The sequence below is a fragment of the Callithrix jacchus genome, chromosome X (genome assembly GCF_049354715.1).
Source record: "Callithrix jacchus isolate 240 chromosome X, calJac240_pri, whole genome shotgun sequence".
Classification (NCBI taxonomy): domain Eukaryota; kingdom Metazoa; phylum Chordata; class Mammalia; order Primates; family Cebidae; genus Callithrix; species Callithrix jacchus.
The window spans coordinates 46,415,639-46,443,114 of NC_133524.1; the positions used below are offsets into that span (position 1 = coordinate 46,415,639).

Sequence of the window (27,476 nt, forward strand, 5' to 3'; positions counted from 1 at the left end):
AGGCCCCTCTGCTGCAGGACTGCTGGAGGTCCACTCCAGACCCTGCTTGCCTGGGAATCACGTGCAGGAGCTGCAAAACAGCAAGGATTGCTGCCTGTTCCTTCCTCTGGTAGCTTCATCCCAGAAGGATACCTACCAGATGTCAGCCAGAGCTCTTCTGTATGAGGTGTCTCTTTGGATATAGGGTGGTCAGGGAGCCGCTTGAGGAGGCAGTCTGTCACTTGTCAGAGCTCAAGTGCTGTGGCGAGAGCTCCATTGCTCCCTTCAGAGCTGCTGGGCAGGGATGCTTAAGTCTGCTACAGTGGAACTCACAACCGCCCCTTTTCCTAGGTGTTCTGTCCTGGGAAGTTGGGGCTTTATTTATAAGTCCCTGACGTGTTGCTGCCTTTTTTCAGAGATGTTCTGCCCAGCAAGGAGGGAGTCTAGTGACAGTCTGCCTGTAGAGGCGTTGTTGAGCTGCCATGGGCTCTGCCCAGCTGCTGTGTAAACTTCCTTGCAATTTTGTTTATTCAGGTAAGTTTAGAACTGCCTTGGTAATGGCACACTGCCTGGGTAATGGCGGATGCCCTTCTCTGAACTGAGCTCGACTGTCTGGGGTAGAGCTCAAACGGCTATGCTGGCTGCAAAAATCTCAAGCCAGTGGGTTTCCATTTGCTGGTCTTTGTCGGGGTGGGACCCGCCGAGCCAGATCGCTTGGTTCCCTGCCCTCAGCCCCCCTCCCTTTTTTTTTCGGAGATAGAGTCTTGCTTTGTTGCCAGGCACCAGGCTGGAGTGCAGTGGTGCAATCTCAGCTCACTGCAACCTCCGCCTCCCTGGTTCAAGCAATTCTCCTGCCTTAGCCTCCCGAGTAGCTGGGACTACAGACGCACACCACCACACCTGGCTAATTTTTGTATTTTTAGTAGAGACAGGATTTCACCACGTTGGCCAGGATGGTCTCGATCTCTTGACCTTGTGATCCGCCCATCTCAGCCTCCCAAAGTGCTGGGATTATAGGGGTGAGCCACCGTGCCTGGCCAGCCCCCCTTTTTTCAGGGGAATGGGTGGCTCTGTCTTGCAGGCATTCCACGCGACAGGTAAAACAGCCACCTAGATTTGTGCTGGAAACCCGCGGTGCTTGTCAGCCTGGTGGGAATCTCCTGGTCTGTAGGCTGTAAAGACCATGGGAGAAGTACAGTATTTGAACTGGAGTGCCAGAGTGGCTGCAAAAGTCCAGAATGGCCTCTGTTGGGTGAGCGGGGGGGTCCTCCAGCCCGTTGCACTTCCCAGGTGAGGCAGCACCCAACCCTGCCTCAGTTTGCCCTCCTTGGGCTACACTCACTGTCCAACCAGTTCCATTGAGATGAACCTGGTACCTTGGTTGAAATGCAGAGATCACTGGCCTCTGTATCACTCTCACTGGGAACTGCACTCCAGAGCTGTTCCTATTAGGCCATCTTGATGGACGTTGCCTTTTTGTTATTTGTTTTCAGGTCTTCTCTTTCTTCTTTCCTTCCTTCCTGTTTTCCTTTTAGTGAAAGTGGTTTTCCCTGGTGGTATGTTTTAATTTCTTGTTTTTCATTTTTGTGTATCTGTTGTATGTTTTTTGATTTGAAGTTATTGTGAAACTTGCAAATGATATCTTGTAACCCATTATTTTAAACTGATGATGACTTAACACAGATTGCTAAATGAACAAAGAAGCAAAGAGAAAACTAATAAAAACTCTACAGTTTAACTTCATGTCTGGACTTTTAACCTTTTTCTTGTTTCTATTTATATCTTTTTTTTTTTTTTTTTTTGAGATGGAGTCTCACTTTTGTTGCCCAGGCTGGAGTGCAATGACATGATCTCAACTCACTGCAACCTCCACCTCTGAGGTTCAAGTGATTCTCCTGCCTCTGCCTCCCAAGTAGCTGGGATTATAGGTACCCACCACCATGCCCAGCTAATTTTTTCATATTTTTAGAAGAGATGGGGTTTCACCATGTTAGTCAGATTGGTCTCAAACTCCTGATGTCAGGTAATCCACTCACCTCAGCCTCCCAAAGTGCTGGGATTGAAAGCATGAGCCACTGCACCCAGTCCTATTTATATCTTATGTTTTCCATGTCTTGAAAAATTGTCATAGTTATTATTTTTGATAAGCTTATCTTTTAGTCTTTCTACCCAAGATGCGTGTAGTTTACACACACAAAATTACATTGATATAATATTCTGTGTTTTGCTGTATACTTACTATTAACAGTGAGTTTTGTTACCATCAGATGATTTCTTATTGCATATTAATGTCCTCTTCATTTAGATTGAATAGCTCCCTTGAGCATTTCTTATAAGACAAGTCTGGTATTGATGAAATCCCCCATCTTTCATTTGTCTGAGAAAGTCTTTACTTCTCGTTCATGTTTGAAGGATATTTTCCCAGATACACTATTCTAGAATAAAAGTTTTTTCATCCAGCATTTTAAGTATATCATGCCAGTCTCTTTTGACCTGTAAGGTTTCCACTGAGAAGTCTGCTGACAGATATATTGAAGCTCTGTTACATATTATTTGTTTCTTTTCTCTTGCTGCTTTTAAAATCCATTCTTTATCCTGACCTTTGGGTCAATGTCTTAAGGTGGTCTTTTTGGGTTAAATCTGCTCTGTAACCTTCTACTTAGATATTGATATTATTCTCTTGGTTTGGGAAGTTCTCATTATTATCTTTTTGAATAAAGTTTATACCCCTATCTCTCTCTCTATCCCCTCTTTAAGGCCAATAACGCTTAGATTTGCCCCTTTGAGACTATTTTCTAGCTCTCATAGGCATGTTCTTTTTTATTCTTTTTACTTTTGTCTCCTCTGACCGTATTTTCAAATAGCCTGTCTTCAGGCTCACTAATTCTTTCTTCTGCTTGATGAATTCTGCTGTTGAGAGACTCTGATACATTCTTCAGGATGTTAATTGCCATTTTCAGCTCCAGAATTTCTACTTCAGTCTTTTTAATTATTTTAATCTCTTTGTTTAATTTATCTGACAAGATTCTGAATACCTTCTCTGTGTTATCTTTGATTTCATTTAGCTTCCTCAAAGCGCCTATTTTTAATTCTCTGTCTAAAAGTTCACATATCTCTGTTTCTCCATGATTGGTGACTAGTGCCTTATTTAGTTGAGTTCATGAAGTCATGTTTTCCTGGATGGTCTTGATGCTTGTGGGTATCCATCATTGACTGGGTATTGAAGAGTTGGGTGTTTATTCCTGTCTTTGCAGTCTGGGCTTATTTTTACCCATCCATCTTGGGAAGGGTTTCCAGGTATTTGAAGAGACTTGGGTGTTGGAGATCTAAATATTTGTTCACTGCAGCCACATCTGCATTAGGGGGTACCTCAAGTTCAGTAATGCTGTGGCTCTCACAGACTCATAGAGTTACAACCTTGGTGGTCTTGGGTAACATCTGGGAGTATTCCCAGTATTACCAGGCAGAGACTCTTGTTTTCTTCCCTTACTTTCCTCCAAACAAATGGAGCCTCTCTTACTGAGCTGCCTGGAGCTGGGGGAGGTGTGACACAAGCACTCCTGTGGACACTCTCGCAGGGACTGGGCTGGATTAGACCCAAAGGCAGCACATCACTGGGTTTCAACCAAGTCCCGGAATGACCATTGTTTGGCTTCTTCCTATGTTGCTCAAGGCCCAAGGGCTTTACAATCAGCAGGTGACAAATCCAGCTAGGCTGTGTCCTTCCCTTTAGGGCTGCCAGTTCTCCCCAGCTCCAGGTGGGTCCAGAGATATCATCTGTGAACCAGGGTCTAGTCAGAAGCCTTCAGAATCTACCTGGTGCTCTATTCTACTGTGGCTGATTTGGCATCCAACCTGCAAGACAAAGTTTGTCCCACTCTCTCTTCCCTTTTCCTCAAGCAGAGGGGTCTCTCCACATGGCCGCCACCACCCCAGACCCATGGTTAAGTACTGCCTGGTTACCACCAATGTTCATTCAAGGCCCAGGGCCTCTTCAGTTAGTTTATGGTGAATGCTGCTAAGTCTGGGTTTCTGCCTTCAGAGCAATGTCTCTGCTCTGGCCCAGGGTAGGTGAAGAAATGCTGTCCAGGGGCCAAGACATGGAATTAGGGATCCCAGGAACCCACTTGGTGCTCTACCCCACTGCAGCTGAACTGTTACCTAACCTGCAAGATGAAGTCTACCTAACTCTTCCATCTCCTTTCCTCAAGCAGAAGGGATCTCCCCTTATAGCCACCACAGCTATGAGTGTGCTTGATCACACTGGAAGTCAGAATGGCTCTGCATCTCATCGAAGGCCCACAGCAAGTACTGCCTGGCTAACACTGCTGATTATTCACAGCCTTCCCTTCGAGTCAGCAGGCTCCTTTCTGGCCCAAGGTGTATCTAGAGACCTAGGGCCTGGAATGGGATCCTCACAACTCTGATGCCCTATACTACTGTGCTGAGCTGGTATCTAAGATGTAAGGCAAAGTCCTCTTTACTCTCCCCTCTCCCCTTCTCCAATGGAAGGAAAGTCTCTCCTGGAGCTGTGAACCACACTGCCTGGGGCTAGGGAAGGGATGACACAAGCACTCCCTTGGCCACCCTAGCTGGTGTCTCACTAGGTCACATGCACCCCAAGTCCACTGGCTCTCAGCAAAGCACAGCAACAAACCTTGCCTAGAAATTGCAGACATTGTGGCCTAAACTGCCTTTCAATTGTATTTGGGATTATAGACCACTTTAGCCTGTGGTGGTGAGGCTTGCTTAGAACTCTGGCTCCAAACACTGGAATGGGCAATTTGTCTCTGGCTAGGCGTGGTCTAAATGCTCTCTTTGTGTGTGCAAACTGAGTTCTGCCTCTTGTTGCTTATCTGCTCTTATAGGGCAGCATTGAATTCCAGTGTAAATTCTCACAATCACTGTACTCTTCCTCCCCCAAATGCACAGATTCTTTCTCTGCACTACAGAGCTCCTGTTAGGGGATGGGGGAGGAGTGGCATTGGCAATTCAAGATTGTCTTTCCTACCCTTTTTAGTGCCTCTCTCCTTAATATAATGGTAAAACCGGGTACTGTGATCATTCACCTGATTTTTCATTCTTATGAAGGTGCTTTTCTTGTGTAGATAGTTGTTTCATTTGGCATTCCTGTTGGGGGGATTGTGACTGGAGGCTTCTATTTGGCCACCTTGCCTCACCCCCCTCTCTTTACCCTTTCTTTAAGAGTAAATCTGCTAGTGACAAATCCCTTTAGTTTTCCTTTTCTGAGAATATCTTTATTTCCCCTTTATTCCTGAAGAATAGTTTTCCCAGATGTAGATTTTATGACTGACAATATCTTTTTCAGTCCTTGAAAAAAGTGTCGTTTCCTTTTTCCCTCCATGTTGTCAGAAGTCTGCTGTCATTTGAATTGGTGTTTCTCTATAGGAAATGTATCGCTTCTTTCTGATTGATTTCAAGAGTTTTTCTTTGTCTTTAGTTCAGAAGTTCAATTCTGATATTTCTTAGCTTTGATTGTTGTTGTTTGTTATACTTTGGATTTACTGAGTTTCTTGAATCTGTGGGTTTATCTTTGGCTAAATTTGGTTAATTTTCAATCATTATTTCTTCAAATACTTTTTTGGCTCCACTCTTCTATTGTAGGAAATGATAATAAACAAAATGTTCCTCTTCCAAATTTTCCTCTTAGTTCATTACAAATAAATAATAGTTTTTTCAAAGGTTACTTTGCTTTAAAGCTTTAGCTATTAATCTTAAAATAGCTGTTAGTCATAATAAAGAAATAAGTACATGCCATGTTCTTAGTTCTTACACTTTAACGTAGATATTTGCCGACATGCCTGGACAAGCACAGGCAAGTCTTAGGTCAAAGTTTATTCCCCTTCCTTATTGGAAAATGTTATTGCTTCTCTAAGCATTCCTCAAGTTACTTCCTCTCTTCCTTTGTTCTCCTCTGCCTTTGCTTCTTTAGAGAATTTCCAAGTTTTAGCCAGTTCAGTCAAGCATAGAATATGAGGTCGCGTTCCAGCCAATGGAAATTGGACACAGCAGCAGGGCGATTGTGTCAGGTTATGAAAGTTATAAATGTCCCTGTCTCCTTTGTTCAGGCGTGCTCTCCTGGCAAGGCTACTAGTGAGTTGCACCCTTTCTGCAGGAAGTAAACTAGCCTTGCTGAGTTATCCATTGTCTCGGTGTGAATTTTTCCTGATGTTATAAACCCATTTCCAACATCTATCTTCTCCTTCTGGAGCTCTGACAACATAAAAACTGGATATATTGTTATTGTCCCACAGGCCTTTGAAGGTTTGTTAAGCGTTTTTTAGTTAATTTCTCTCGTTTGAGCAAATTCTATTAATATGCCCTCAATCTCACTGATGTTATCTTTTGTCATTTCCACTGTACTATTGACCCCATTCAGTGAATTGTTACATTTTTTATGATAATAATTTTTAGCTCTTAATTTTCATTTAGCTCTTTTTATAACTTGTTTCTTTGCTGAGACTTTTTCATTTGTTTCAATATAACTTCTAATTGCTTGTTTAATCATTTGAATGATCATTGCTTTAAAACTCTTGTCATGTATTTTGAACATCTGATTCATCTCACTGTTGGCATCATTTAAATGTCTTTTCTCATTCATTCAAGTTGTGATTTTCCTGCTTCCTAATGTAGAATGACTTTCAATAGTTTCTTCAACATTTGGCTATTACATTAGAAGACTGTGGGTTCCACGTAACTTTTTAATTTTAGCAGGCACTCACCCTGTTTAGATTTAACATGCAAGTCCTGGCCTACTTTTTGGGCTGTAGTTACAATGACAATATCGTTTCAGAGCCTTTATGGTACTATTTTTGTCCATTTGGTTCATCTCTTCCCACCAGGGTCCCACTGATCCCTGCTCATGTTGTTTGAGAGTGCTGAAGAAGCTTGCTCAGGCCAAGCTGCCTGGAGCCTGAAGGTAAAGAAAGGGAGCCTCTTTGCTTCAGAGATGAATGGCATTTCCTGATGCTCATTATAGCACCCTCCTCCTGTCTGTGGAGGATGGAGAGTGCCTCTGTAGTTGAGTGCTTATTGTGGTAGGGTTCCTCTGAGTGTGTCTCTGAGTGGGACCAATGAGTCTTAGGCCAGCAAGAACAAATAGGCTTCCCAGACGGGGTGTATCTTGTGGAAGTCTCCCTCACTGTCTGTGGGGAATGGAGAGCACTTCTCAGGCGACACACTTATTGTAGCATCATCCCACTTACCAATCCTTCCACTTCCTCACAAAGCCCTCAACATACATGGTGTCTCTAAGGGGCAGAGAGGAGCCTCAAACCCAGTGGGAAACAAGAATGCTTTCCCAGCTGGCACTTGTTATGTTGTAATCCCCTTTGCCAGTGCCAGTAGTGGTGTGATGTCTCTTGGTGAGTGAGGTTGTAGAGTGCTTGTGGACACTTCTGGTCAGGATGGTCACTTATTTTCAGTGTGGCTTCTGATTGATTCCCCTGCATAATGTTGTTGGGACTCCTCTTCCATCTGGGGGATAAATGAGCTTACATTCGCTGCCCTTTCTCTTAGTAGGTTAGATATTGGGAAATGCCACCTCTGTGCATGCTTCTTGGCTTTCTTCTGTTGGGTGATAGTTCATAAGATGCCCTGCCACAACGTTGTTCCTCCAGTCCTGTAGTCCCTCTTCCACCTTTCATAGCATTTCTTTGGTTGTCTCTGGAGTTAGTTTCAGGATTTATAGTTATACTTAGCAAGGAGAAAGGAATAGAGATAGGTCTCTACCATCTTGTTCAGACCATAAATCTCCCCTTTCTTTTTAATCTCTGTTTTAGTGATCTTTAGTAAACTTACAGTTCTTTTACTATCACTTTCGACTTTTTTATCTTTTGTGCTCAATAGACACCAGAGAGTTAATAATATTTGTAAAGAACCTTAGAACCAAACAAAATCAGCAAATATGCCTCCATCTAACAAATACTGTGAGAACAGATACTAAAATGTTGGTATGTGAGCACTTAAAACACAGTAATCGTACTTTTCTTGTAGAATAAGTCTTTGTTCCTGTATAAGCTTGTAAGTAAGGAAGATTTACATATTTGTAATTATAGTGATCTTTTATTTAGTTCTTAGCGTACCCAAGCAATGCTAAGGTCTTTCATATGTTTCACTGACGCTTGACAATAACCATATATGGTAGTGTAGTGAGTTGAATAGTGTCCCTCCAAAATGATAGCCCAAGTCCTAACCCCCAGTACCAGTGAGCATAACTTTATTTGGAAAAAGGGTCTCTGCAGATGTAATTAAGTAAAGGATTTCAAGATGAGATCATCCTAGATTATGGTGGGCTCTAAATTCAATGACTGGTGTCTTAATAAGAGGAAGGAGAGAGATTTGAAACACAGAGAAACAAGGTCATGTGAAGATGGAAGCAGAGATTGAAAGTATGTCGTTGCAAGCCAAGAAAAGTCAAGAGTTGCCATTAAACACCAGAAGCCAGGAGAGAAGCATGGAATGGATTCTCCCTCAGAGCATTTAGAAATAAGAAAGCAATCCTGCCAACTCCTTGATTTTGGACTTCTGTTCTTCAAAAAACGTGAGAGAATAAATTTCTATAGTTTGAAGCTAGTAAGTTTGTAATCATGCGTTATGGCAGAGCTAGGTCACTAGTACAGGTAGTATTATAAACCTCTGTTTTACAGATGCACAAACAGGGTCAGGAATGTTAAATGACTGGCGTAAGTGACATGGCTAGCAAGAAGTAGAGGTGAGAATTCAGCTCCGACTATCTACTACAAAGCTTTTATTTTTCAACCTTAACCTTTTAAAATTTCACTGATAACAGGTTAAAAACAGTACATGACCTCCACACTTCTCACTCCTCCAACCCTTTCTTCGGGGACCTCTCCCTATCTCAAGACATCCATTCCTATTACAGACCCTGAGTTCTCACAGCAAATTTAAACTGGTTCTATGGGAGAGGGCAATGCTTAACACCAAGGCAAAGCCTCTAAGAGAGAGTCTTCACATCATGAACAGCAGATCAGAGGTAGAGATGGTTTTAGGTAGAACAGGACCTGTCAGTTCATGTCATCCATGGTGATGCCTTGTTCCAACCACACTTCAAGCAGCCATCGTTTTAAGGATTAGCCTGCAGAAAAATACATTTACCTCATGGAACTCAGTCTGTGGATATTGAGCATAAGTAAAAGCTGTCATCCAGTTCACCCCCTGCCAAGAAACCTTGTATCAGGTGCTGGGGAGGAAAGCAGCAGTTGTTACTTCCCTGTGGATCATCTAAACGTGTTTCTTTGTTAATAGGATGTCATTAAACATTATGTACACTTGGCTGGATATTAAAATTATAGACGAAAACATTTTTTTTTAATGTGTGCATGTAAAAATAAACTCGTGTGAGAACAGAGTGCTTAAGCAGCAGACGGCACACTCTGGGGCTGGGCACCCTGATGCCATGTCTGTCACCAAATTTGGTTTCACTAAGGCATTTCAATATCAAATAGTGAAAGCACCTACTGTGTGCCAGGCATTGTTATGAGTGATTCTCTGCTTGGTGTCAGCTACATTGGATACATTCTTAACTCACCATTCTCTGAATATAACTAAGATAAACAGAATGTCACTTTTTTTCTTGCCTTTTCTGGCAGAAATTAAGACAAAATAGGAACAGATAATTATATACTAGAGCTAAATAAACCTGAGACTGAATTCTTTTTTAACCTTGACCATTCCAAATGGAATATCTCACATTCATTCAGCTGACAACCTTGAACAAATGGCTCAGTGGTTAAAAGTCAGAGAAAGAATTAACAACAGTCAGTTATTTTCTGAAAGACTAGCCAAAGAATAGTTTCTAAAATGCTGGCTAATTACTTAACTCTTGCTGGAAAAAAATATTCAAACACTTTTAAGTTTTATTGTTTGGATCAACAAGTGCATAAGAAATTTCTCAGTGTACTCATATGATTATATGGGTCTTTGCCTCAGAATAATTCTCTTTGAGAACTTTAAGAAACAAAATATTTCCTTAATAGTGAAGCATTTCATGTGGCAAGAGCCTCACTGAGTAAAGTTTAGTGTGAGAGTAGAACCTGGTGCCATGATTGTGCAGCTTCTACAGCTCGTCTCATGGTCTAGTCAGTCATGGAGAAGGTCCCCCATTCTAGAACAGACCCAATGTAGAGCCATTCTTTGAACGTCTGTAAAATGTGGCTTGCTTGGAGTTGGGCCGGGGGTTGACTCTGAAAAATAATGCTTCAACAACACATCCAATATGAGAACTAGGAACATTCTTGATGATAAAGAACTTTTTGAAAGAGTCTGTCGCATGATTGAACAATGATGGTGAAGGCTGCCTTGAGTTTTATGGGGTTATCTGCCATTTGATACGTGGACCTCCCAGGTCTGAAGGAATAGCATAAATAAAAGAGAAAAACGTATTGATGATCACAATAGTTTTTATTTGCCTAGTTGAGTAGTAGACATTTATGTAATATTACAAAACTATATTTTGTATGCTTTGTATACTTTGCATAAATCTACAAAACTCCTTTAGTGAATCTTAGGTGCCATCAGACAGAAATGATTTTACCCTGAGGGTGAGGTGAGGGGGCTTCAGGATGTACCGCTGAGCAAATAAAGCTCAAAAAAGGTGGTCTTATTCCTGAGTATCGATTTTACTTGCATTTGAGCCAAGGCGTTATTTTTACTAGAGGGTAGCACCCTAACAGAGCTTGTATATTTCTTCTCCAGTGGAAGAAACAATCAGCTGTGTGCCACACACGCAGAGCTAGATCCTCATGGAAGGAGATTCGGAGGGGTTCCTTTTCATTAAGTCAGTGGAAGCCAAGCCTCGGGAAAAGATAACATAAGCACTCATTTAATTCAGCAAAGCAAACTTATTATCTATTAATACTCCTTATTACCTAGTTTGGGTAGAGTCCTGGGAGGTGGTAGAAAATTTTGCAGGAGGAGCTATGGGGGCCTCTATTTCCATCTCTGCTATTCTTGGTCAGAGGGTCTCCAGCTGTTATCCATCCTCAGGTACCTATGCACTGGCCATGCTTGGAAGGGTTAGGAGGCTGACCTGCATGCTCGTCAGTCATTGACATGCAAAGGCAGAGCACTCCAGCATTAGGTGTCTGTCAAAAAGCTGGGTCTCTGGCTTTCAACCCACCATCACCCTTTTCTGATTCCTGCCACGTGTCTTCCAGAGCATTTTTGTCACGTACCCTTTCTGCCTCTAACATTGGTGCATTAACCCCTTCCTTCCACACTGCAGTTGTGCCCCCTTATAAAAAGGTTGAGCCCTCAGTGACAATTCCTTTCAGGAAAAGGGCAGATGACTGTCCAATAGTGTGTTCCCATGCTGAGTGTGAAACTAGTGGAAGACTTGCACTGGGGAGTCAAAATCGACTTTTATCCGGCAGTGCTGGTGTGTGAGGAAATTATGGGATGTGATCAGGACTAAGGAGACGTCGGGAGAGTGGAAGAGCAGACTCCCACCACTGTGTGGCTCTGCAGATTAGAGCCAGAGGCTGACCAGAGAAATGGTTGCTAGATGATCCATGTTACTCCAAGAGGGGCAGTTATGCTTAATCATATTTACCACATTCACCAGAAACCTGGCCTCCCCTGCAAGAAGCAGTGGAGATGTTCATTATTCATTATTTTTTAAACATTTTTATTTTTTTAATTATACTTTAAGTTCTGGGGTACATGTGCAGAACGTGCAGGTTTGTTACATGAGTATATACGTGCCACGATGGTTTGCTGCATCCATCACCCCGTCATTTACATTAGGTAGTTCTCCTAATGCTATCCCTCCCCCATCCTCCCACCCCCTGCTATCCCTCCCCTAGCTCCCTACCCCCCAACAGGCCCCAATGTGTGATGTTCCCCTCCCTGTGTCTATGTGTTCTCATTGTTCAACACCCACTTATGAGTGAGAACATGTGGTATTTGGTTTTCTGTTCCTGTGTCAGTTTGCTGAGAAAGATGGTTTCCAGCTTTATCCATGTCCCTGCAAAGGACATGAACTCATCCTTTTTTGTGGCTGCATAGTATTCCATGGTATATATGTACCAGCCACATTTTCTTTATCCAGTCTATCATTGATGGGCATTTAGGTTGGTAAAACATTTTTAACTTTGAGAAACTAAATCACTGGAGGCCAGTGTGGGTATATCAACTTCAATAGCCTGTCTGTCTAGCTAGCTAGCTATACAGATCGGGGTTTCTCAAATTTGGCACTGTTGACATTTGGGCCCAATAATTCTGTGTTTCAGGGGACTGTCCTGTGTATTGTAGGATGTTTATCAGCATTGTCCTTAGCTTCTACCTACTAGATACCAGAAGCATCATGCCCCCATTGCTGACCAACAGTTGGGACAACCAGAATATCCCCTGACATTGTCAAATGTCCCCTTGGAGGAGACCTCTATTTAAAAACCACTAACCTACATCTATCTATCTAATAAAATAAGTTATTTATTGCTGCATAATTAACCACCCCCAAAAGTGGCAGCTTCAAATAACAAGCATTGCTCCATGTGTTTTCAGTTAGGGTCACTCATGTGATTACGTTACAGTAAGAGCTTGGCCGAACACCCTCTCTTTGTGGTGTCTTATCCTCCAGGGCCCTTCCACATGATCTTTTTCTCTTTAGCAAGACAGCCTGGGCTTCCTTATGATATGGCACCTTGGTTCCATGAGAAAGGAAGCAAAAGTTCTCAGGCTTTTCAAGCCTAATACTGACATGGTATTACTCCTGCCACATTTCATGTCAAAGCAAGTAACAGGACCAGCCCAGATTCAAGGGGTGGAGAAATAGACTCCATCTCTTGATGGGAGGAGCAACATGTACATACAGGGAGAGGTGGACTTGTTGGCAGCCATCAATAGAACTACCTTTCACAATTATATATGTATATATTCCTCATATACATATGTTTTTATACTATGATTTCAACATTATTTTTATAATTGGAACGTAATAATTGTACATATTTATGGGGTACAGGTTTTTGGTTAATGTGGTACATTTTCTTCGCTATTGTGAATAAGGCTGTAATTAACATAGGAGTGAAAATATCTCTTCAGTATACCAATGGCATTTCCATTGAATTGTGCAGGGTAAAAATATACCCAGTAATGAGATTGCCGGCTTATATAATAATTCTGTTTTTGTTAACTTTTATTTTAGGTTCAGGGGTATGTGCAGGTTTGTTATACAGGTAAATTGCACGTTCTGGGGGTTTGGTGTACAGATTATTTCATCACTCAGGTATTAAGCATAGTAGTTTTACAATCTTCACCTTCCTCCCACCGTCCACCCTCAAGCAGGCCCCAGCGTGTATTCTCTTCTTTGTGTCCATATGTACTCAATGTCTAGCTCCCACTTATAAGTGAGAAGATGTGGTGTTTGGTTTTCTGTTTCCTGTGTTAGTTTGCTTAGGATAATGACCTCCAGCTCCATTCATGTTACTGCAAAGGACATGATCTTGTTCTTTTTTATGGCTTCATAGTATTCCATGGTGTATATGTATACAATTTCATAAACAAGTCTACTATTGGTGGGCATTTAGGTTGATTCCATGTCTTTGCTATTGTGAATATTGCTTCAGTAAACATACAAATGCATGTGTCTTTATGGTAGAATGAATTAAACTAAAAAGCTTCTGCACAGCCAAAGAAACTATCAACAGAGTAGACAACCCACAGGATGGGAGAAAATATTTACAAACTATGCGTATGACAAAGGTCTAATATCCAGAATCGATAAGGAACAATTAATGAGCAAAAACAACCCCATTAAAAAGTGGGCAAAGGACACAGACACTTTTCATAAGAAGACATACACATAGCCAACAAGCATATGAAAAAAATTCTCAACATCACTAATGATTAGAGAAATGCAAATGAAAACCACAATGAGATACCATCTCGCACCAGTCAGAGTGGTTATTACTAAAAGGTCAAAAAATAACAGATGCTCGCAATTTGTAGAGAAAAGGGAACACTTATACACTGCTGGTGGGAATGTAAATTAGTTCAGCCACTGTGAAAAGCAGTTTAGAGATTTCTCAAATAAATTAAAACAGAACTACCTTCTTGCTCCCTCTTAGGAGAAAATTCTTAAGTCTGTGTGCTTCCTCTTGATTCCACAAAGTAAGATCAGGTACTGACGACCTCCTTTTTTTTTTTTTCTTAGGGTGGTGCCCTGAAATGCTCAAATTTCATGTGCCTTCCTCCAGCCCCACAGAGTCAGGCCAGCTAACCATTCATGCTCTTGAGCTATCTACAGAGGCTGACATTTGCCTTCTGTGGGCATGTGCATGGGGAGCCAGTCATGCGTTGGAGGAGGTGAGAAATATAGAGCACTGGTGGTGCCTATGGGTCACTTGGTGGGGAGGTCATCAGGCAAGGTGTCCTAAACACCTCATGGGCAGGCTTCCTGATGGAGTCTGTGAAGTGGTTGGTAGGATCTGTGGCCCTTTGTTGACATCATTTCTGTGAGTCTCTGCCTTTATTCCCTGCTCTCCGCCTCTCCCAACCACTCAGCTGTGCTGATCACCTCAGTATTCTGTGTCAGACAAGAAAAAACTTAACCTCTTGAGCAGCATCCTGAATGCCTGTGGAAGCTGGGCACTCACTATGTTCTCACAGCCCAAAGGAATTGTAGATCAAAGGAAACTGTCTGGGCACTGAGGTGTGCTGCCTTGGGGGAGAGGCAATGGAAGTAAAGCGAAACTCTTCTTTTTATCATCTTCAACGCATCTACTTCCAAATTTTTTGCTCCAATGGACTCCAATAGTGTGCTGGAACATCTCCAGTGTACTACTGGACTCTCATAAAGGTGCTCATATCCATGAGTGTTATCAACGCTTCTCTATACTTCTGCGGAAAGATAATAAAAACGTCTATTCTGCCATCTTGCTGATGTCATTCCTATCTAATACTTCTATAGTGCTAAATATAAAGAAACATTGACTCATGTACTAGCACCACACAAAAACTCTGTGAGGTGGGCAATATTATTATCCCCTTTTTATAGATGAGGAAACTGAGGCTCAGAGAAGCCCAAAGGTCTCATAGCAAGTGAGCCAGGTAGGGTTCAGATTTGAATCCAGGCACTCTGGCTCCTGATGCTGTGCGTGTTCTTAACCACTTCATTACACTGTTACAGAATAAACATGCAAATAGTTTGTGATCCATAGTTAATGTTATAGGTAGGAAGAGAAATGGAAAAAAATTAATAATTAAATAAATGTTAGACAAGTGAAGCAAAAAGTAGCTATAGAAGTTACAAAATGTTTTTCTGTCCTTATAGTTGTGCACATCTGGGTCAAGTGAAGCAAATATAATACCCCTTGTTCCTCCAGAGTCACATGATCATGGCTTACTTTCCCTTATAAACTCTGTGTACTTTAAAACAAATACATTGCCACTGAGTAAAACTTACAGTGTTACTTAAAAAGAGAAAAGTGAATTATTTCAGAAGTTATACCCACCAAACAAGCTATTTTTAAACAATTAATTTCACAAGAGTACCAGAAGTCTAAATATACTTTCAAAATAGCCTTCAGACACCAAGCAAATTTATACAAGGCACAGTTTGACAAATCTAACTCTAGCTTTCCATTGTTAGCCTCAAAGCCAAGTCCATATGAATGCTGGGTGGTAGAAAGCTCAGAGGGCCGCTGCATGTTTGAGCTCTTGCTGGGGCTCTGGATTCTGACCTCTGAACACTGTGACAAAGTAGAGCCCCACTCTGAAGGGAATGGGCAGCAAAGGCACCTGAATTTCCTTCCCTCCACGTGCTGTGCTATCGCCTAATTTTTATCTATCTCTTAGGAGCCAACCACAGACAATTCAGGTGAATCCCAAGTTGTCTCTTTAGGGTTCTCAGAAAATGAGAGGTTTTTATGTCTGAGTACACAGTGGGAGAAAATGTAACTGATGTTCATTTTATTTATTTTTATATTTTAAGGGCTTCTACGCCTAAAGACTTTAAGCACGCTGACCTGCCTGGAGAGCCCTGACCTATGCACAACCCTACTTGCAAAATCCTGTGCTGATGATCCAAAGACATTTCAGATCATAATTCCAGGGTCACCACCACTTGCGGTTACTATAAATACTTTTGAAGCAAATGAAGAATAGGAAAGATTAAAAAATCTTTAAGGTATAAACTCTACTGAAGCAAGAAGAGATTGCATCTCATCTGAAGAAAGTCCTATAAACTTTAACCACTTAAAACTTTATGACAGATATAAAAACAATCTCAAAAAAGGAAGCAGTTCTGTGTATGACTCAGAGAATAAAAGATTATGCCATTTAGTCATAAGATACTTTGACAGGCGGTTGTTTCAGTGAAAGCACACTGTGAGTCTTACAGCTTGGACCAGTCATCCATTTAATTAGTGTCACTGTTTCCTACTCTTGCCAATACTCTGTCAAGCACTGAGGATATAGTGAACAAGACACCAGTTCTGCCTTCTTGGAGTTTGTAGCTATTGTGGGGACAGGCAGGTAAACAGGCAACTTTAACTCCCACACTTGGGTTGAATGTAGTGTGGTGCAGTACCACACAGGATGCCTGATACATCTAGAGTATTCACCTGAAAGATAAAGTAGGAGAAAAAAGTAGGGGGAGCTGGAGATGCAGGTGGTGGTAGTGAAAGTGGAAAGCATTCCAGGCAGAAGCAGAAGCAACAGGCAGTTGAGAAAGAGCTTTGTGGATTAGAGCAACTGCTAGTAAGTTCCGTTTGATTAAAATCTATAGTTGCGGAGGGGGTACTAGGTAAAGATGAGATTGAAGAAATGATCAGGGGTTAGATTTGAAGGTTCTTGTAAAACTAGTTGAGGAGATCCACTCTATTCCTAAGGCAGTGTGGAGTCTGGATAGGTATGCCACTGATCTGGTCAACCTTTCTCCTACTCATTTCAGGAGTAGCTGGCAGGGCTGGCTTCATGGGCATATGAGCAGTATAGTTACACAGGGCCCTATGTTTAGAAGAGCCCTGATCTGGGAGCTTAATGCTACCTGGTCATTATCTTCAAATTCTTAATAATTGTATTTTGGAATTTGTGTTTTGTAAATAATACCTGAATGGATAATGGGCATGTACAAGAAGCTTGGAGCCTCAACTCAAGGAAGGTCTTACCTCCTGCCACCTCCCTGAGACAGCTTCTCAGCCACATGCTCCCCTGCCTCTGATACCCCATGCCACACCTCACCTCAGCCCCAATGGCTCTTTGTCCCTGACAAGGGCATGGGTATGACTGTGGGGAAGGCAGAGTTATGTGCTTTCACTCTGTGGAATCCCTGGATGGGCATGGCAGTGGCTGTCCCTACCCTCAGACTGGTAGTACCATGTCATATCCGGTAGGCAACCGTGTGTCTTAGTAGGGGCGATCCCCTGGCCCATTCCTGATCTGTGTACTGCGTGTGTCCTGACATGGAGGTTTAAAGATCTGTAAAAGTCATCCTTCTGCTGTGGATTGGGGCAGCAGGCCATGGGAAGAATACCGGCTGGAATTCCCCAGGCTCCATTTCTCTGTTGTAGTGTTGGTTCAGCAGCTTGGGGGAGGAGGAACCTGTTGACTAGGCCCAAGTGAATATACCCCATGTAGCAGGCAGAGGTCCCAGGTGTCTGGGAGAGTCTGCACTTTTCCTGTGAGTGTCCCATGTTGAGACTGCTCTCAGCTGGTTCTATCCTTAGGGATCCTCTTTTTCTCCTTGCAACTTCCTAAACCTGGTTTGTCTGTCTCTTCTGGCCAATGCAAAGCACCTTCCACAAAATAAGAACTGTGAAATTTTGGTGATTCTGCATATGGGTAATACTCTCATATTTGCAATTCAAACTGATATCACACAATATAAAGAGGAATGGCAAAACTTATGCTAGTAACTTAAAACCTTTCATTTTTCTTTAATCAGAATGATATAAAATTACAAATAAAAAACACTGTGACAAGTCAAGAGCAATGGGTAACAAAGGAAAACACCTATGTATACTTTTACTGACACTATTTTCCTTCTTTTTGAACAAGAGGCCCCACATTTTCATTTTGCACTGAGCTAGCAAATTATGCAGGCAGTACTGGTAGCTGGAAAACACAACTAGGCCTATAATAAGTGGGGTGGGGACAAGTTAAAATCTGATATCCTCTATAGTTTAGGATGACTAATGATTCTAAAGCCGTGTTTCTCAAACTTTATCCTCCATTAAAATCACCTAAAAGGCTTAATAGAATACAGATGACAGGTTCCCCACCCTTAGAGTGTCTGACTTGGTAGGTCTGAATGTGACTTCACAATTCTAACTAGTTCCCGGGTGATGCTGATGCTTCTAGTCTTGTGACTTATATATGTATATATATATAAGTCTTATATATGTAAGTCACTTATATAATGCTGTGCGTCATTGTTCGCACCTGCATAGGAAGAGCCGGTGCAGGCTTAGATATGGAGAGACGGTAGTGAAGAGTCGAGGAGAGCTCCTTCCTTAGTGAAGATTGACAGAGATAGAGGGGGACACAGAGGGAGAAAGGCCTGGAAGATCAACACTATCCACTTTACAATTTTGGCCAGGCCCAGGACCAACCCACTGCTTAACTTTAGGGCTATTTCAACCACCCCCTACCCCATGGAGCAAAGAGAGAAGCCACTGGGGGTCTACAGTTTGATGCTTTACCTGCTCAGGTGTAGCAAATGTCTAAGATCATGGTTGGGAAGGTAGGTGTGAATGTATACAGTTTTAGAAGAGAGGAAATCAAATTATCTCTGTTTGCAGACTACATGATTCTCTATTTAGGAAATGCCATCGTCTCAGCCCAAAAACTTCTGGAACTGATAAGCAACTTCAGCAAATTCTCAGGATACAAAATCAATGTTCAAAAATCATAAGCATTCCTTTACACTAACAATAGGCAAGCAGTGAGCTAAATCATGAATGAACTCCCATTTGCAATTGCTACAAAGGAATAAAATACCTAGGAATAGAGCTAACAAGGGAAGTGAAGGACCTCTTCAAGAAGAACTACAAACCACTGCTCAAGGAAAAAAGAGAGGACACAAACAAATGGAAAAACATTCCATCCTCATGGATAGGAAAAGTCACCATGTGAAAATGGCCATGTTGCCCAAAATAATTTATAGATTCAGTGCTGTCCTCATCAAGCTACCATTGACATTCTTCACAGAATTAGATGAAAAACTATTTTAAATTTAATATGGAATCAAAGAAGAGCCTGTGTAGCTAAGACAATCCTAAGCAAAAAGAGCTAGCTGGAGACATCATGCTATCTGACTTTATACTACAAGGCTATAGTAAACAAAACAGCATGGTACTGGTACCAAAACAGACATAAAGACCAATGGAGCAGAACAGAGACCTCAGAAATAGCACCACACATCTGCAACCATCTGATCTTTGACAAACCTGACAAAAACAACAATGAGGAAAGGATTGCCTACTCAGTAAATGATGCTGGGAAGACTGGCTAGCCATATGCAGAAAACTGAAACTGGACCCATTCCTCACACCTTATACAAAAATTAGCTCAAGGTAAATTAAAGACTTAAATGTAAAATGCAAAACTATAAAAATCCTAGAAGAAAACCTAGGTAATACCATGCAGGACATAGGCATGGGCAAAGACTTCATGACAAAAATGCCAAAAGTGATTGCAACAAAAGCCAATACTGACAAATGGGATCTAATTAAACTAAAGAGCTTCTGCACAGCAAAAGAAACTATCATCAGAGTGAACAGGCAACCTACAGAACAGGAGAAATTTTTTGCAATCTGCTCATCTGAAAAAGGTCTAATATCCAGAATTTACAAGGAACTTAAACATATTTACAAGAAAAAAACAACCCCATCAAAAAGTGAGCAAAGGATATGAACAGACATTTCTCAAAAGAAGACATTTATGTGACCAACAAACATACGAAAAAAAGCTCAACATCACTGATCATCAGAGAAATGCAAATCAAAACCACAATGAGATACCATCTCATGATGGTCAGAACAGCGATTATTAAAATGTCAGGAAACAATAGATACTGGTGAGGCTGTAGAGAAATAGGAATGCTTTTACACTCTTGGTGGGAATGTAAATTAGTTTAACCATTGTGGAAGACAGTGTGGTGATTCCTCAAGGATCTAGAACCAGAAATACCATTTGACCTAGCAATCTCATTACTGAGTTTATACCCAAAGAATATAAATCATTCTACTATAAAGACACATGCACATGTATGTTTATTGCAGCACTATTTATAGTAGCAAAGACATGGAACCAACCCAAAAGCCCATCAATGATAGACTGGATAAAGAAAATGTGGTACATATACACCGTGAGATCATGTCCTTTGCAGGGACATGGGTGAAGCTGGAAGCCGTCACCCTCAGCAAACTAACACAGGAACAGAAAACCAAATACTGCATGTTCTCACTCATAAGTGGGAGTTGAACATTGAGAACACATGGACACGGAAAGGGGAACAAGACACACCAGGGCCTGTTGTGGGGTGGGGAGTGAGGGGAGGGAACTTACAGGACAGGTCGATAGGTGCAGCAAACCACCATGGCACATGTATACCTATGTAACAAACCTGCACATTCTGCACATGTATCCCATTTTTTTAGAAGAAGAATTTTTTTAAAAATACAGCATATAATAGACAAACTGTTGAACATGAAAAATATAGAGAAAATTCTAAAAGCAGCCACAGGGAGTGAAAGAAGATCTGTTACTTTTAGGATCACAACAGTAAGTTTCTAATACTCCTAATATTAGAAACTTATGAAAGCCAGAAAACAATGGAGAGACATCTTTGAAGTGCCGGGGTGAGGGGGAGAACTAATTGCCAACCTACAATTTTATACTGAAAGAACATCCTTAAAAACAAAAAGGCAAAATAAGGATGTTTCCAGACAAATCTGAGAGACTTTATTACCAGCAGACTCACACTACAAGAAACATTACAACTTCTTTAATCTGAAGGAAAATGATCCCATTTAGAAGCATGGAATTATAAGAAAAAGTGAACAGCACTCAAAAAAGGTAGAGAGGTGAGTAAATATAAAAGATTGTTGTCTGTTTGGCAGCAATGATAACAATGTCTCGTGAGGTTTATGAATTCTATAGAGGTAAAATGTAGCAATAATGGCATAATAGAAGAAGGAGTAAGCTGAATTGAACTATCATAAGTATCCCGTATTGTTGAGGACATGGGAAAAGTATTAATTTAAGGTAGTTGCAATAGATTAAAGAAGTATTTGTAATATTGAGTACACATGGACACAAAGAAGAGAACAATAGATACCAGGGACTACTTGAGGGTGGAGGGCAGGAGGAAGATGAGGACTGAAAAACTAACTATCAAGTACTATGCTTACTACCTGGGTGACAAAATAATGTGTACACCAAACATCATGACATATAATTTACCCTTGTAACAAACCTGCAAATGTACCCCCCTGAACCTAAAATAAAAGTTGGAAAAAAATGTAAAACCATCTAAAGAAAAGTCTGTATAATTTTTAGTATATATGTAATAATTAAGATTGTGAAATAACTGATATCCATATCAGCAATGAAGAATAATTTTTGTTATTGCCTCTGGTTTTGCACTGGATATTTAAATAAATTATATTTAATGTTTAAAAATATGTGTTTGGGCTGGGCGCTGTGGCTCATGCCTATAATCCCATCACTTTGGGACCCCCGAGGTGGGAGGATCACTTGAGGTCAGGTGTTTGAGACTAGCCAGGTCAACATGGTAAAACCCCATCTCTACTAAAAATACAGAAATTAATCAGGCATAGTGTTGCATGCCTGTAGTCCCAGGTACTTGGGAGGCTGATGAAGGAGAATTGCTTGAACCCGGGAGATGGAGATTGCAGTGAGCCGAGATCATGCCACTGCACTCCAGTCTGGGCAACAGTGAGACTCTGTCTCAAGGAAAAAAAGTGTTTGTAATTTCTAAGATAACCATTAAAATGTTGATGCTAATTTGTATAACTACAAAACTAATAGAGGTGATAACATAAAATAATGAAATATTTAAATAGTAATAAAACAGAGCTAAACTAATCAATTTATAGACAGCCTAAAGAATACAGAAAGAGATCTCAGCATACATTCAAATGTCTTTTCAAAATCAGTTTCCTGAAATGATATTATATGGAGATGAAATACATATATACATGTACATACTTTTCTTAGTTGAAGATAATTAATGGCCCCTCCTCTTTACCTTGATTTCTCTGTTCTTCAATTTTTTATCTTGTGATGTGGTTTCTCCTGGGCCCACTCCATTTTCTCCTCATCTTTAAGGGATGCTTTCCAGAAGTGGGCATGACACTTCAGGGATGATCTGATTGTGCTAAAATGGGATGGAATTGTGATAACTTCAAGTTTGTCAGTTATTTTTAGAGGATTCTCTCTGTGTACACTGAGCTTAGAGATAATGGAAACCTATATCATTCCATGCTTGATCCTATTCATCCTCTATCCTCATTCCACAAGTTGGTCTATGACCCCAAATTCAGGAGCTGTACATAGTTTTTATTACCTTTTCTCCCATTGGATCTGTGCCATGATTTTAGCCTGGCTTACTCTTGTACCCAGAATCTGTCATTCCGATACATTTGCTAAACTTCACCTATCACATTCTTTGAATTTAACAGGCATGCCTTTCAAGAGTTCATTCCAGAAACATGGGACAGGATAGGTTCAAAAGTTCAGATTATGCAAATTCTCTGACAATGAGAATTATAGATTGCAAAGAGTCAGCTAAAGAGAGTGCTTAAAGTCCAGTATAGGTAAAACAAGTCCTCATCTGCCAAGGTTGCTTGGGTTTCATCCAGCTGGTGATTCATTGAAATAAAGTAGTAAACAAAACAAAGACACTCTGGGGAAGAAGAGGCAGCTAAGATTTTTCTCTGTGGAAATGCCATTGAGGCCATACTTGACCTCATCAAGTAATTCACCTCCTCAGTTCTCCTACTCCCTGAATACAAGAAGTCATCTTAAAGGGAGTTTTACAAGCTGTTTCCTTTTCCCTCATGCTCTTTTTACCTCTGGAAAATTCCTACTCACCTTTCAAGTACCAATTCAAATATTGCTTTCTCTCTGTTGCATCCTTGACTCTCTACCATCGTCCTCCACTCCCACTACAGGGATAAATACTAGTTTGCTCATAGTTGCACACAACAATGGTTTGTTCCTCTAACATGATATTCATTATGCGATATTGCAGTCAATGATTTATGTGTATGACTCACTAGTTTGGGTACTTCTCAAGAGCAGAATTTGGGTCTAACTTGTCTTCGTTTCCTCAGTAGCTTACATAGGGGTTGGCCTGTAAGAAGTGCTCAATAAATGTTTATTAAATGAAAAAAACCTTTCAAATTAAAGTTTACTCTAAAGTGGTTTAGTTTGGGGTTTTAACATTAAGTTGAGCAGTCCTTTCTAAAATCTCACCTGAGAGGCCAGGAGCATAAACTTTGTTTGAATTTTTTAAATGTTAAAATAAAAAAAAACACACACACACAGACAAATGTTACACCCAATTCTCCTGCTGCTATGCTCTGAAATGGGAATGGGATTCTCAGAGTCATTTCTAACTTTTTGTAATTGATTGAAAGACTAGCCTCAAAGTATTTGGCCATGGATTGAGGGACCCAGTATTCTACTCAGTTAGATAAAAAGGTTGAAATTCTTTAGCCATTGGGTAAAGAGTCCCAAAGGGAAAATAATATGAAGAACCAAAAGGAAGAAGGCTATGTATATATATATATATTTATATACATTGTATATATGTGCATAAAATATATATGTATACATATATGCAATGTGTATATATACATATGTCATTGAATTTGGCCACTCTTTTCTACTATATATGTATAGTAGTGGCCAAATTCAATGACATATGTTCACTTCTGATTATAAAATCCTCCTAATGCATGTGTAAGTATGTGTGTTTGTATGTATGGGGAGGGGGGAACTGGGATGTGGGAGGACAAAGAAGAGGAGGCCTCAAAGAGAAGTCACAGATAGTAGCCAAAGCCTGGTACATGGAAGCTGCACTGTAAATACTATTGATTATTTGAATTTATGAATGAGTGAATAAATGAATGTGTGAATGATCTGTCTGAATGATCACAAAAATCTACTTTTTGTGATGGAGGATAAAAGAATTCTAGCATTAGAAGCGATATTAGAAAGAGAAGAAAAAAAGTGAAATAAAAGCATAAGAGGTGGCAAAAAAAAAAAATAAGAAAGAGAAGGACAGAAGGGTGTATTCAGTGGTTGGAGGGAAACTTTTAAATGTGTGTTTACCAAAGTAGGTGCATTGACATGATCTAATGTATTGGAAAATCCATCTAACTTTACCTACTAAAAATTAAAGAGCATAATAAATCTCTATCTATGAAATACAGAGTTAGGAACAAGAGTTTAATTCATACAGTGACAAGTTTATAAGTTAGACATCTATTACTGCACAAATAAGGTAATGTGTCTCCAGTACACTCAGTTGGCTGCTATTTATGCAGGATCAGCTGCTATAGCAGTTTTATCCATGATACCCTTGGGCACAGAACTAGAAAAACTGAGTTGATTATTTCCTTCAGAAAGAATTCCTGTTAAGGAAATGTTCAGAGTTTAAACATTACACCCGCAAAGTTGCTCAGCCTTCCTGATTTGATTGGTTGAATCGATCAATTTGTCAGAAAGTAGCTCTGATGTGTCCAGGTGCTCTGTGAAGTAAACATGAAGTATCCCTGGAAGTATGCTTCTCCACACGCTCATTTTGAAAATCTTTTGACCAATTAACTAAATTTATAGCATTTTTCAAGTAAATGTTTTACAGCATCCTGTTTGAAACTTTTAAAGAGCCTGGTGTCTGATTTTCAATTGAGAATAAATGTATATTAGTAAAATCTTAATAAAGTGGATCCTATTTATAACAACAAATTAAATTTAGGTAAAAAAAGACAAATGAGAAGAAAACTAAGATCAGGGGATTTACTTATGAAAATAATTTTTAAAAATTTATTTCTTGTAGAAAGTCAGATTAGACAAGAAAATGTTTTGTTATATTTAAAATTAAGACAACAAAAGTAAATCAAGTCTTTCAGGTAATCATGGTTCTTTACACTGAACTAAAAGCATACTACTGTAGTTTCTCACCCACGCCACAGTTTTGTAAAAGTGTTTTGAGTGATCAACACGTTTAAAAACTTGATTTGTCTATTTCCTCTTTTTCTGTCTTTCACACTCATCTCTAGGGTCCCTGAAAGCCTTCTGCCCTGCCACACCACTCCCAGCTCCATTTCGTACCTGCTAGAACCAATTTTGCATCTAGAGTACATTTTTAAAGCCCAATATGCAAATTCTGCTTTGTGTACTTGGCTTTGACACCTGGCCTCTTGCCTAATTGCCATCTCCTTTTGCTCAGGTTCTGAAACTAAGGTCCCTGTCTTGGTTCCTGAAAAGGAATCTTGCCCAGCTGCCCTTGTAGTCAGAACTCAAGCCCCTCCTTGCTTTCTATAGTCCTGTTGAATCCTGATCCCTTAATCTTACCTTATCATTGGACCTAGACACTGAATGCTTCTTGCCTGCCTTGTCTTCCTATTAACTGACAGAGTCCCACAATGTTTCCTGTACTTGTTTAGCCAAATGTCTTCCTGCTGCCTGCTGCTGAGTATTTATAGGTACTCTAAGCACCAATAAGTTATATGAGAAAGAGGAATCTGTACGTCAGTTTTTGGAGGCAGTTATTTTAGATGTTATTCTTAACTAAAGTTGTGCACTAGAATCATCTGGGGAGCTTTTAGAAACACAAACTGGCCTCGGCCCATGTTTAAGTTTCAATGTTTTTTGAGATGATTCTCGTATTACCTATAGATAGAATTATAGAAGGCTATGAACTTCTTTAGGAGCTCATTCTTTGTCCTTTATTCATTTGCCTTCCTGCCTTCCTGCCTTCCTGCCTGCCTGCCTGCCTGCCTGCCTGCCTTCCTGCCTTCCTACCTTCCTACCTTCCTACCTTCCTGCCTTCTTGCCTTCCTTCCTGCCTTCTTGCCTTCCTTCCTGCCTGCCTACCTTTCTTCTTTCCTTCTCTTCCTCTTTTCTTCTTTGCTTTCTTCAATTGCTATATGTACAGTGCCTGACATGTAACAGGGACTTTGAAACTGGCTGCTCACTGACTGATCATCAGGGAGATGGCAGCAGAGTAGATGGATCAAGAATTCTGAATTTACTAAAATGTGGCCCATCTTGATAGAAAATGTGATTCCATTTTTTATAGCAGCAATTCTCAAGCTATTTGGTATTAGGACCTCTTTATATTGATAAAAATTGGGCTTAAAAGAGTTTTTGTTTATGTGAACTGTATCTACTGATATTCATCATATTGGAAATTAAAATTGAGAAAATCTTAAAACACAAGAATACATGGAAATGCATTCCATTAGCCATCAGAGTGATGGTGTTATCACTCATGTAGCTTCCAGGAAATGCCATTGTACACGGATGAGAAAATAAGAGAGTAAAAGGAGCACAACATCTTAGTTATGAAAATAGTTTTTACCTCATCAGTCCCCTAAAAGGGTCTCAGAGACCCCTGGGATTCCCAGATTACCCTCTGCGAAGTGTTGCTCTATAAAGACAAAAACTGATTGGAGAAATAATTCTTAGCAGAAGGGTGGAAAGTAAAAGGAATGGGTATGTGTTCCAAAAGTAGGCAGCTGGGATAAGGTCAAAGCCAAACATAGAAATCACATCTAGGAATAACCCCAAAGACAGCCTGTGGGTAATATAAGATGGTATGAGAGTGTAGGCAGAAATTTAAAGTCATTCTGTTTGATAGGAAATATTTCTAAATCATACACAAGCATTTGTCTTTGCCTTGTGTATCACTTGTGTTTAAGTAGAAATTCATATTGATGTAACAGGTGATGTTTTAAATAAAAATAATTTTATGGAGAAAGCATAGAGAGTTGGGTATGCCTCCAAAACCCTCCTCTCCTCTGTGATGCATAAAAAATAGCTTGATCAGGTACAGGCAGAGTCTCGGGACCCATGCCTATCTTTCCCCCTAGTTTAGACCAGTGAGTCTCAAACTTGAGTGAGCATGAGAATTACCAAGAACACGTTCAAATCAGAGGTTATGATTCAGAAGATCTGCAGTGGGGCCCTCTATTCTACGTGTTTCTGAGCATATGGAAGACATTTTGAGAAATGGTGCCTTGTACTAGACAAACACAAATGTTATCTGGTGGTGTTACCTGGATGACTGCAGGGAGATATATTTGCCCTCATGGACTTTTACCTTGCACACCACTACTTAATTTAGGAAGAGAATAATCACATTCTTTGATCACAGAGTTTGGTTTGTGGTTTGACAATACTGGTTTCCTAAGTAAAATGAAATTCTTTCTTTGGGACATCCTTTGTGTTGAGTACTTCCAGCCAGTATTGAGCTG

At 40.5% G+C, this 27,476-nt stretch overlaps 1 long non-coding RNA gene across 1 annotated transcript in view; it reads left to right on the plus strand.

Moving 5' to 3' along the window:
* The window catches only part of LOC144580988 (uncharacterized), a 183,504-nt gene extending 161,977 nt beyond the window's left edge, over nt 1-21,527 (plus strand). The window contains exons 2-3 of the long non-coding RNA XR_013531433.1: nt 14,177-14,328; nt 15,956-21,527. This is a non-coding gene — a long non-coding RNA (uncharacterized LOC144580988). The remainder of the gene's footprint in view (nt 1-14,176; nt 14,329-15,955) is intronic.
* The last annotated feature ends 5,949 nt before the right edge of the window (nt 21,528-27,476 follow it).